This window comes from Aotus nancymaae, unplaced genomic scaffold (assembly GCF_030222135.1).
Source record: "Aotus nancymaae isolate 86718 unplaced genomic scaffold, 86718_ANA_hifiasm-v0.15.2.pri h1tg000083l, whole genome shotgun sequence".
NCBI classification, from domain to species: Eukaryota; Metazoa; Chordata; class Mammalia; order Primates; family Aotidae; genus Aotus; species Aotus nancymaae.
The window spans coordinates 4,913,916-4,926,983 of record NW_026988498.1 but is presented as its reverse complement, the minus strand read 5'-3'; the positions used below and the strand labels follow the sequence as shown (position 1 = coordinate 4,926,983).

The following is a 13,068-nucleotide window of genomic DNA, read 5'->3' as shown; positions in this document are numbered from 1 at the left end:
ATGGGGTAAACACCTAGTAAGTGAGTGGATCATGCCTTTAATTTAAACTTGCCTTATTCCCTGGAAAAAGAGAGGGAGTGACTATAGGCAAAGCTCAAGTTGGATAATATTTTTCTGTTACGTATATTTTCTATTTGTTAATATAATTTAGAATTCCATAGATGTCCATACTGATAAACTGTTCAAATTATTTTGTGAATTTAAAAAATATTTTAATTGAAACAAACAACAAATAATTTAGAGACTTAAATATATATCCCTTTGTGGGGTTAATTTGGTTTTTACATTTTTTGTATAGTGCTGTGAAAACATTAATTACAGTCATTGAATATTTATTGAACAACTGCTACATAGTAAAATTATGTCAAGTAGGCAAAAAAAAAAATGATTGTTAAATTCAGTAGAGTCTGTTCTTGTGGGCATTGGATATATATACATATATATAGTGTTTGAAAACTCGTGGAATTGAGGGTATTTATTATCATTCAATTAATATCAGAACAGAATATCTGACTTAAAGAATATCAGAATATTCTAAGGGAGACATAGAAGTGAAACAATAACCATAAAATTGTGTGATACATTTACATTAAAAATGTGCCCAAAATATTAAGAATGCTTAGAAGAAATGCTCTGAAGAGGACATTTAACTTTGCTAAGCAACTTCTGAGATGTGGCAATTCTTGAAATAGATCTTTAAAAAGTCACAATGGGAGAGGAGTTTATTCCAGGCAAAGGAACAGCTCAGAGAACTTGGCATTCAAAGGGATAAACAGATCAGAAGGGCTGTACTAGACTGTGTGTAGAGATATGATGAGAGATTGGCTAGAAAGGTGAGCTGAAATCCGAATATTAAGGACTCCTTCAAGTCTAAACTTTATAATAAATCAATTAGAAATAAAGAACTTAAAGCAAAGACATAAAAGTTGATTAGAAATTTTGGGTAGAAACACTGTGGAAGATGAATAGAAGGCTAACCAAACTGAGACAGAGAGACTGGAAAGAAGAAGCCATTCTGTAATGTGATCCTCACCAGATATTTATGTTTTTTACTGTTTATTTTTAGTGATATGTAATACCTATAAGAAAGATTAGCAAATTCAGGAAGCAGAGTTTACCTTATGCTATTCAAAAGTTGTTTGCCAGCTTGAATGTATTGGCATGGATTGACTTACCCCAAGAGTTGACTATCCTCATGTCTCTGTTATGAAATGCAAAACATATTCATTTCAACTACATTGTTAGAAATTTAAATAATCATCACTTATCTCTAGGAACCAGTAACTGAAAGAAAAATACTTCATCTTAATTAAAATAAAGTGTTCATCCTGGTAAAATTAATTTGCAAATTATTCTTCCTAACTAAGGAATATCCACTCTTCTACTTTTAGATGTTCCACAAACATCACATTATTTATTTTCAAAGCCTTTCTATGATTACTTAAGACAGTTACATTAATCCCTTGTAGAATTGCCATCAGGGACATTTCTAATATCATTCTATATGGAATTCTTCTTTAACATTATAGTACAGACTCAAACAAACAAGTTAAAATGTTTTTCTATGCATTGGCTGCATGACCTTGGGCAAATTATTTAAACTCTTAATGGTTTCATTTTCTCCTCACTAAAATGAATATAGTAAAAGCCTAATAGAGCACATGTAAGGATTTGGCAAGAGAGCCTATTTGAGTTACTTAACACAGTACCCGTCACTTAGTAAGCACTCAATAAATAAATCTTAGCATTTATTGGCTTTCGAGGATATGATTTGGCTTGGGAAAAGTTCATTTAAAAATGTAAAAGAAAAATGATCTGTATGCCCACAGTGGAATAGACCAATGATTATGCCCAATGAGAAATACTGGCTTTGAGAAAAATTAGAAATCTTACCTGTGACTGGCTTCACAGATGTTTTCCCTTTGAAGAAATGACCTCATTGTAGGAAAAATGAAATCGAATCCCTAAAGATATAAATTTATATTATTCATAAGCTGCAAGACCATAACTTAAAAAAAATTTTGGTGTCCTGAGAGGGCAGAGTGTAAGTCTTTTTAATTATACATTTGAAAAATAAGATCATAACTTTTAATCAAGGAATATAAACATCTTCTTCAATACCTCTAATAAGTAGAAAGAATAATGCAATTTAATCTGAAAAAAATAGTCAAAAATAAATAATTCTCCCAGTTTAAGGCTGAGATCCTTGATATATATTATTTAAGAAATTTAAATGTGTACTCAATTATTTTTTCCAAAACATTAATAGATGTAAAATATATATGATATTTTAATTGATATTTTATGAAAAAGATCTAAACTATGAGTTCATAATATAGTTAATACAAAATAGCTTTCCCTTATATTTTATCAAATTATGATAAAATTATGAATTTTATTTAATTATGAATTTATTTATGAATTTTATCATTTAATTATTTTAAATATATGCAATATATGCAACTACATAGTAAGTTTTTCTTGTTTAATTATGAAGACTTTTAGAAAGAAATTATAGAATAAATCTAATAAACAAACAACTTTTTAGAAAAATAAAATCACATCTTAAAACACTAACATCGTTTTAGTTTCCTTGCTTTTGATTTCTAAATTGTAATTACTGCCTTGCATACAATGCGTAGAACTGATTTTTACACCCCTCATGTTTTTATAGTCAAGACCTGCAAATAAATAAGAGTGGTTTTCTCTACAGCGAAGGTCAACAGATTGAACAAAGTTAGAGAAGCTGCCCAGCACGAAATTTAATATTATAGGGGACTGCACTTTAATAAATGTATATAGAGGTTTTCTATGGAAGCAGATTTATGTGTGTACCTTCATGGGATCACTTATTTACAATAGCTTACAGTACATTTGCCAAAACCTACATCATACTAATGCAATTCTGCTTCCTACTTATACATGAGTTTTCAAAGTGATTTCCAAGTAGGAGCTATTATCCCTGCTTCACATACACACTAAATGATGCCCACACACAAAAATAAACAGAAGTGACTTTCCCTAAGTTGCAAACTTCATCAAGCCACCCAGAGAACACAGAAATATTAACTCCTCTTTTGCCCGGGAAGTATGAACACTGCTGTTTTCCTGTATTTAATGCCATCTGAGTATCAAATTAATATCACTTTTTATAGGCAGCATTCCAGACTCATTCAGAAGTTGGCATTCTTTACATTTTCATCTTCAACTTCAATTTAAATTACTGTCAGTTGGCTCCAAGGAGCCTATGCTAAATATTGAGGAAGGCTTTTATCACTTCTAAGCTGTTTGCTACTGCATAAAGCACATCCTCCTGGAAATAAAAATTCACTTGAGCAAAGGAAAAGTTTTCAGAAATCTATTCAATGAAGAGTTAGGTAGAGTGTGGGAATCCAGCCATACAGTGATTGCCAAAGCATACATGAGTCTGGGATATTTTTCAAGTCTAACTACCTAGGAAGATGACTGCTTCTGTTGGTCAGAATGATTGACATTTTGAGCATAGCTGAAGATTTAGAAACATTTTTTCCATTTTCAAGATGTAGAAATCAACTCTTCATTTACTTATTATGAGTAGAGAGGTGAAATTTAGTGTTGCTTCTTTATTTAGTAGCTCTCCCTATATGCTGAGTAAGACATAAGTTGTGTAGAAATCGAGTTTCATTCATTACAGCTTCAGCAGTTGGAAGTATTGAAAATTAACATTCAGTTCATTAAGAATTTAGCAGGAAAGAATTTAATTCTCATTTTTCCTTATATCTTAAAAATAAAGCAAATTCCATAATCAAATAAGTAATGCTATTTTCTACTATTAGGAATTAAATTAATATTTTGAAAAGAATTTCTGCTAAGTGATTATTGTGAAAGGTGGGTCAGGAAAGAGCCCTTCTATCCCATGGAAGTATCTGAGGTGTGCTTTATGGCTGCTGCAGCCTCTCCTGTCTGTTCTGTTTGTTCATTGTGTGTTTCTCTATGTTTCTTCGTCATTCACCAAATATAATGTTACTGTCTGGTATATAGTGGGTATATGTAAAAATCACAAATATAGCATATTTTTTGAACAGATAGAGTATATTTTTACTCAGATTATGAGAAGTTCAGAATATGATAAGACTGACATAGCATATTTTATAGATAAAAGAAGATCTACTTTCAGTGGTTTGTACCTTTTTTGTTACAACACAAAAACTGGGAAAGGAAAACGCAATTCTTATTCATAAATATTAACCATTGTGTTTTCCTGTGACATACTTTTTTGTGAAAAAGTCATGCTACTGACTACTAAATTCCATAGCCCTTTTCAGATCTGTACTTTAATTTTCAAAAAGTACAAATGTAAAATAAGTGGAAAAAAATTACTATGCAGTGTCATAAAATTACTATCTTTTTTCCTTCTGGAAACAGCTGGTTTTAGAGCTATCTAGTTTCCCCTGCTGGAGTTGATGAGGTCACTATCACCTCAACTAGCAAAGGAAGTGGAATTCTTTTCAATGGCTTTGTTGCTTTGGATGTTATCCAGTGAAGCAAGAAGAACATTAAATTTGATTCCTGACAGATTAGCGAAGGAGGAACAACTTTGTAAATACTCTGATTTAAAAACATATTTATTTACAGATGCATAATGTCAGATACTTAGGGTCAAAATATGCGCTTATTTGCTTAGCACATTACTTAGTTTCTGAAATTAAACTGAATCACATTTGTTTTTATGATACATTTGTTATTTTGCAATATTCAACTTCTTCTCATAAGTAAAAATTTATTTTACCAGCCTTGGATTTAACTCTGAAAATACATTTCATAAATAGAGACCCCTTTTTTCTTAAAATACATGTTAATTTTTTAATTTAAAAAAACATTTAAAGAATTTTGGCTACTGGAAGCAAGACCATTGAAAGTGTGGTTTAATTTAGAAATGCTGTAGAATACCAAAGCACTTTAGATGTGAAACAGAAAGTTACAACTGCATAAATAATTTTGCTGATGTACGTCATCATCGATAACCGAAATAACTGTATTATATGCTTTATGTTTTGTCTTGCTTTGGTCTTTTTTTGGCATATCTGCTAACAGGTAAGTGTAGTTTACTGAGGGTTAAAACATATGTTGAAAATTGTAAATGTGTTTATTAGCTACATTATATTAACTCTATTAACAATGTGAGAATTAGTAGCAAAATATAGTTAGCTAGAATATTGAGTACAATTTTGTACTTATTTCAAAGCATAAATAACTTGAAATTGTGTTGTGGACAAGTACAAGATGAAATTGTGAGACTGTACTAATTTGTAGAATTAATTTAAGAAGTTGTCAAACTATGAACATCAAATTTTGTATTATAGAAAGAAGTTAATTTAAAAGAATAGGACAAGGTGAACTTTTTTTAAAAAATTGCCAGAGTGGGGCTATATAAGACAAAAAGCATTTCCAGAGGTTTGACTTCACTAGAAGCTCTCTCTGTGCCTCTCTTTTCCACCATTCATACTGTTAAAAAAAGACAACATTGAAATATTACCACCAGTATTATTGACTGTTGAAGGTTGAGCCATTGTTATAAGTCAGGCACTATGCTGGATGCTGTAAACTTATGCCCTATTTCAAGGTAAAGCCACTGCATGTTGCACACACCAGTTTTGTTCAAAATCTTTAAGAGTAACAAGAATGTTTGCCCAAACTTAGTCACATCACTGAGCAAGTGTACCTGATGGAATGAGCTTGGGATGTCTGAGAAAGCAAAATGCCAATTGACGGTAGCAGTTGGTGGGTCCTGTTTTTTATCATCATAGTTGTATAGCTGTGCTGACTTCAACTTTTTTCAGTTCAGAACCTTTCTTCAAGAGGTCCTTCCTGTTTGTGAAGCGGTCCTTCTTCAGTTTGGAACTCTTCCGTTTACCTGATTGAGTCCTGCTCTATCTATACAGGCTCCTGTAAACCAACTTATTACTACAGTGCTTCCCTATCAAAACAGTTTGATTTATTTCAAGCCAATCTTAGAATATACAATTATGTGAGAACATAAGGGATGGAAGTATGGAAGAGATAGAAGTTGAGTTTGCCATTTATATAGTGCATTCTATATGTAAACTTTGCAATGCACATTCTGGAAATCACATCATGGCCTATGAAAATTTAGGGATACTCTTAATCTACAATATGGTCTTCTCTCTTTCATACTATACTTGCAAATTTGAATATGTTTGGATTAAAGGTAATGTTTCAAAATTTATCAGAGCCTTGGATCAATTACAATTGCTGTAAGTCAGGCACTATGCTGGATGCTGTAAACTTATGTCCAATTTCAAAGGTAAAGCCACTGCAACTTGTACACACAGTTTGGCTCAAAATCTTTAAGAGTAATAAGAAGGTTTCCAGCAAATCTCATCTCTTTTCTTATGCCCAGAGATGTGCTTAAGAAAAAACAGGCAAGAAACGCAGCCTTTCAGGTTCATAAACTTTCATCAAAGTGAATGTGGAGTTTCTTGCTAGGTGATCACAGGCTTCTTTTTTTTTCTTTTTAACCTCTGTAGAAATTTAACAGCTGAAATATTCCCTTAAAATATTTACTTTTTCTAAATAGAGAATTTGAAAGTTTTTAGTAAAGCAGTGCCCCAGCTAAACAACTTATATGAATATGTAAATTGAAGTTAAATTTCATACTATAAAATACGTGTAAACACTATTTTGCTAACACCTTAGATTTTAGATAATTTCTTGAGGCGTAATGTGTGTAAGATCTGATGACCACAAGTGGTGTAAGTTATCTTGATTGAAATAAATTACTATTGATAAACATTTGGATGCATATTTTACATCCTTTTGTGAACTTCTAAAAATACATGACATTTTTGGCTGGAAAATATATTAATTTAAATTTCTTCAGTTATCTCTTATAATATATGCCATCTGACATTTATTGGGAAATAAGCTTATCTTCACCAAAACCAATTTGAAAATATTTCGTGTTTTAGTATTTCTTGCTTTCATTACAATGGACAATAGGTCTATCTTTATGGCTACATTAGCAAATGAGAAAACAAATACTATATTGCAACACTCCAAAAGAGAAATTCTACTAGATCCATTAAAGACTACTTATTAGTCTACTGAATAGATTCTACCTCATTCATTTTTATCTTTAGAATAATTAGATACTCCATCTGTCTTCTCCTGCACTTACACGGTGCCTCCAAGAATTCCTAAATACACAGTGAGAATGTGTGGCAACAGGTTTACAATATTTTACTCTATCTCTCACAGACCAATTATGAATAGGAAGATATTGGCACTAAGTGTTGGCACTAAGAAATGGTGTCGCCTTGTGCATGTCTGTTTTCTCCTCTGCTAGCTGGTGAACTACACTAGCCAACAGAGATGCTTTATTTGTTTGAACTTGAAGAGTGTTCTCTGTCCCTGGACTCCCATTGGGTCCTGCGTTCCTTCCTGTTTCCAGCCGCTTACCCATATACAATTCCTGCTGAGTCTGGACAACATAGTGTTTCTGGACCTGTCCAATGCCAACACTCCGTATTTAATACATCAAGCTAATGTCCAAGCTAGACTTTTACCATGCACAGTTTTGCAGGAAAAAGCTTTTATAAAGACTACGAACATGAACTTAAGATACTTAAACATTTATTCCCAATATTAAGAAAGCGAAGAATTCTATATCTAGTTGAATGAAAGAAATTATATAAATGAAGGAAATTGTTGCTTAAAAGTTAGACTTTCTGTGGCAGTAAATCTGTTAATTAATTTGAGACACAGAAAGTATTTACAAATTTCAGCTTTAGGAGAAAACAAACCTATACTGTAAGCTTAGTCCAGAAAGAATGCTGCTAATGATGGGAAAAATTGTAACAATGGCTGATTTTAACCTCTAAAGAAGAGATAACCAAGTTATTCTATCTCAACTAACATTGATTATCATGGCAGAAAAACTGCCTTTCAAGTAAACAGAAATTTGAATATGCATCTATAATGTAATAGACAAAAAAAGTAAGACTATTCATGCTAATGTTATAACAATTGGAGAAGGTGAGCATTAGGATATACTTGTTTTAAAAGTAATATAATTCATCCTCAGTGAATGATGACAAAATAGCTTCAAAATTGCATCAAGTGAAGGCGTGTTGTGCAGGCATTTAGCTAGGAATTTCCTGACGTTAGCCCCTAGATGACCTCATGGTTAAATGGCTAAAACAAACTAAAAGGAATTTAAATCTTACATGTTTATGGTGCCATTCACATTTTATTTATTTATTTTTGTTAGCGTGGATTAATATAATAAAAGCCAGGTACTACACTGAGGGACAACTGCAATACTTTGAAATGTTATATCAGAAAAAAATCAGAAAATCCTTTTCGTTTTTATTCTTTTGTGTATGCTATTTTCATCAATTTAAAGTGTAGCATGATTAACTTATGAAGATAGAGCCACAGTTCAGAAATATCATAAATTGTCTTTTTCCTAAATTCATATGTAAGTTGCCAGTTGAACATGAATCATAAGAGAATCCTTTTTTTGTACACTCACATGTTAAAAATTATTTAAAATTTGAGAATAAAAACAAGTGAAAATAGAAAATATACATTTTCTTGTATAAGAATTGCTACAGTAATGGAATTTTTAACCCTCAACAATTTGCCAGGCCAAGAATAACACAGAAGCAGGTATTGCTGGATGTATCTGATATATAGAAAAGAAAAAAATGTTTTGCATATAGCATCTATTGCATCTGGAAGTGTAGAAACTGCTCAGCAACATCCCCACACATTTAGACTGGCAGTCCAAACAATATTACAATTCATTAGAAAAAATTCAAGCATTCTATTTACTCATCTTTAATGAAATATTTATTCAATTTTATATTTTAAAAAAAGAATATGATCTTTCAACAGCTTCATCTGAAACCATTTAAAAATCAAAGTTGCTATCTGAGAAGCTGTTTTCTTTACAGCATATTCATACAGCTTTAAACTTCCTTGAGCTTTATTTTTTTAAAAAAGATCAGGTGTGTCTTACCAAGGAGGAACTATTCCAAGATCCAGGAAAGTGAGTTTCTACCATTTCAACCTGTAACATTTGTTTAATCTTGTTCATTTGCATTTTAAAACTTCTCAATCTCAAAATGAAAAAAAAAGAAAAGCAAATATGTCTTGTATAGACCTTCCTGCTGTTTTCAATTTCAGTGTAGCTCATCTCTCTCTCAGACACACACAGACACACACAAATAATCATTTTTAGCATTAACGTTTGTGGTTAAGGACCTTAGGCCATCCATCTGCATACACTGGCGTTGGGAAGGCCCATGGCCAATCTTTAATATGGGAACACTAACATAAGGACCAGGTCTAAAACACCAAGCAGATGAAGCCCAAGATATCAGTTGCCCTAGTTTCAGAACAGCCACAATTTGTTTGTAAATCGTTTTCAGAGAACCCTGCTGACTGCCACCAACTAAAGAGGAACTCCAAGTATGTGACAATGCTGAAGATTACCACCGGAGGGGGAAAAAAAAAAGAAGACCTGGGCTATTGTCACGGTAAAATACGTTTACTTTCTATTCTTTGCCTTTAGTTTGATGCATTATGTGAATGAAAAGTTCATACATTTTAAAGCCATTACAACTTTGTACCTTAATTTCTAATGCATAGCCCAGAAAAGGAGAGACCCACTTACGACCTTTCTTGTAGGCTTCCAGGGTGGATAAAATGAGTATTTGCCAAAGTCTATTCTACTCTATTCTCCCTCAGGCTCAGTACTTTACCAAGGTCATGTCATGTAATTTTTTTTAACTGTTCTCTGATGTGGGCGTGGCTCTTAGCCCCACTTTGAAGACAAGGAAACTGAGACAGGTAGTTGATTCTGCTAGAGCCATTAGGTCAATGGGTAACACCAGCCAAACAAAACATTTTGGTACTAAGCTTTTCCCACAGCACAACGTTGTTTTTCTACATGATCCACCCTGATTAATTTCAAAAAGCAAGAGGCTATGTAAATTAAATTCTGAAATATTGAAAATTCTAGTTTCACAGATTTATTGTGTGTTTGAATATAAATAGACTCTCGTATCCATTCTCCATTCACCTGACTCAGCAGAATCCTATATCTTTCATTCATTTTTAACATTCTTGAGATTTGTCAATCCGGGTGTCTGTATCTTATTTATATGTTCATTTCCTCTGAGGTATTGCTTATCCCATATTGGTGTTTTCAAAGTGAGTGCCATCAAACCTACATGTCCAAGGCACTTTGGGGACCACCGTGGAAGATCATCTGTGGGAGGTCTTCAGGGTGGTCTTCGGACACTTGCACTTTCCTTTAATATATTGACACATACATATCATATCCATTTTTTGGAAGTACTTGGTAGAAAGAAAGAAAGTGAAGAGGGAGGGAGGAAGGGAGTGGGGAAAGGAAAGAGGCACTCTCCTAGACCGTGAAGGTGTCACAATTAGTAAGAAACTTGAATTTGGAATCAAGAGGTCTTCCTGAGATGAGAGATACTGAGAGAACAGAATAAAAGTGTTCATAATAATATTGGATCCTGTATTATGCAATTGCAGTGACCTGTCTGACATTTAAGAAAGAAAGGTGAGCTTTGAATGTCTCAACACAAACTTTTCTTTTGCAAGAGTTCAGCCGTAAGCAAAGGGAAGGCCTGTGCAATACTACAAAGACTGTCCAACTTCTTGAGAACCCTACAATACCTTGTATAATGCACACCTTACACTCTGCCAACTCAAGTCTTTCCCACGCCTATGTTTCTGACTTAGAGAAATTTCAAAGAATCCTCATTTTTTTTGCTATGATATCCCAGGTGGAGACAGTGAGGTATATTATCTAAAACAATCGTCTTCCACCATGGATAACTTGCCCATCACCCCGACTCTCAGGGGATATTGGACGATGTCTGGAGACGGATATCTAACGCATACAGCTCAGAAATTCTGCCAATTATCCTACATTGCACACAACAGTCCCTACGAAGGAATTTTCCAGCACAAATGTCAATAGTGTCAAGGTTAAGAAACTGATCTAAGAGCGCACGGCTGTGAACTTGAGTACTGCATGAATCCCTTCACCTAATTCTATGTTCCCCCACATCTGAGCTTTGCAGTGAACTTATAAAAGTTTTCTGCAAATGTTATCATTGGTTGTAGATGGGGCAGAATAAATGGAAATACATCTGCCTTCCAGAGAGAATTAGGAAACTAGAGAGGGAGGGTGGAGGCAAGATGCCATTAGTACAGAAGGTTCAGTTAACCACCTTAGAGACCATTGAAGCATCATCCCTCCAACGATGTATTATTAGGTTTTTCACATTTTCAAACTTTATTTAAACTGAATGCATCCCTCTTAGTAGGCTTCTGGACATTCTTGACATGCCTTTTTACATTTCTGAGTTTCACCCATGCTGTTACGTGTAGCTATAACTTTTTCAATTTCATTGCTATGTAAGTATCCTGTTATATGAATATACTCCAGTTTATTTTTCTGTTCCACTGCTGCGGATATTTCTTGTTTCCAGTTTTCCACTATTATAATTATTCTGTGATAAACACTCTTGCTTATGTCTTTTTGTGCACTTACAAAAAGTTATATATTATATATATATAATTTATATACTTAAATTTATATAAAATATAAAATAAATATAAAAATAATTTACATATAAAATATGCATATTCACTATTTATATTCTATATGTATACATACACATATATACATATATACACATACATACACACACACACACACACACACACCTTGGAATAGAATTGCTAGGTCACAAAGCACAATCATATTCAAGTTTATTAATAATCTCAAAAGGCTTTCCAAAACAATTATGTCAGTGTACATACCCATCAACCATCAAAAGTATTCCAGCGACCTACAACTTCATTGACATTTAAATTTTTGTCAATCAGGGAGATGTAAACAACTCATTTAAAAAATTTTCATTGCTTTGATGACTAATTAGATTGAACTTTTTTTCTCCTATAGTCATTCTTGATTCTTCTTTTGTGAAATATCTATTGGAGTTTTTGTCTGATTTTTCTAATGATTATATCTTACTGCCTCATACATATATATATATGTATATATATTAGTATTTACTATTTATCTGTCTGTTTCCAGAGAGAGAGAGAGATTCTAAATGCTAATTCTTTGTAGTTTTATGTGTTACAGATATTTTCTTTAATGTTTTGCCTTGTCTTTTCACTCTATGCATTATTACATTTGATACACAGATGCTATTTTATGTGTTAAAATTTATCATTTTTTCTTTTATTGATTTCACTTTTTGTTTCTTTTTTAATAGATCATTTTCTATCTCAAGGTCACAAATACATCTGAATATATTTTCTAATATTTTATAAAATGTATTTTACAAAAGTTTTATGGTTTTACCTTTCACATGATGGTCTTTTATTTTCCTGGAATTAATTTTTATGAAATGTGAAACAGGGATCCATTTTTTTAGTATTAATAGCCAATTCTCCCAGCCTCATTTAATAAAAGAGCCATCAATCTCTAGTGATCTGTAATAACAGCTTTGCCATAAATCAAGTTTCCATGTTACTGGATCTGTATCTGTACCCTATATTGTGTCCCATTGATCAGTTAATCTACTCCTTAATCAATATCATAGTCTTAATTACTATGGCTTTAAAATTAATCTTGACATCTGGAGGGTAAATTACCTCCCTGTTTAGTTCTTCAGAACTGTCTGCACCACTTTTGGCTTTGTGCTCTTCCATATCAATTTTAGAATCAGCTCGTTACGTTTATATGCACTCAGAGACGTGCACAAACCTGTCCTGATTAAGTTTGCATTGAGTGCTTATATTAATTTTGGTGGAAACTGCCATGTTTCTGGGACTTTCTTTTTCCTAAAGTGAAACCATTCTTTCATAAAAGCTTTAAAATAAGGTGTTTCAAAAACATTTTGTAAAATTTATTCCTAGATTATTTTAATATCCAAAGCTACTAGAAGAGGTAGCAAATATATTTGCTGCTTGTGTTGGGTGCTCAGAAATATAACTGATTTTTGTACATGATTG

At 32.6% G+C, this 13,068-nt stretch overlaps 1 long non-coding RNA gene across 1 annotated transcript in view; it reads left to right on the top strand.

Moving 5' to 3' along the window:
* Positions 1-13,068, top strand: part of LOC135271573 (uncharacterized) — a 173,085-nt gene that overhangs the window by 127,691 nt on the left and 32,326 nt on the right. Inside the window, exon 3 of the long non-coding RNA XR_010339695.1 lies at positions 9,435-9,542. This is a non-coding gene — a long non-coding RNA (uncharacterized LOC135271573). The remainder of the gene's footprint in view (positions 1-9,434; positions 9,543-13,068) is intronic.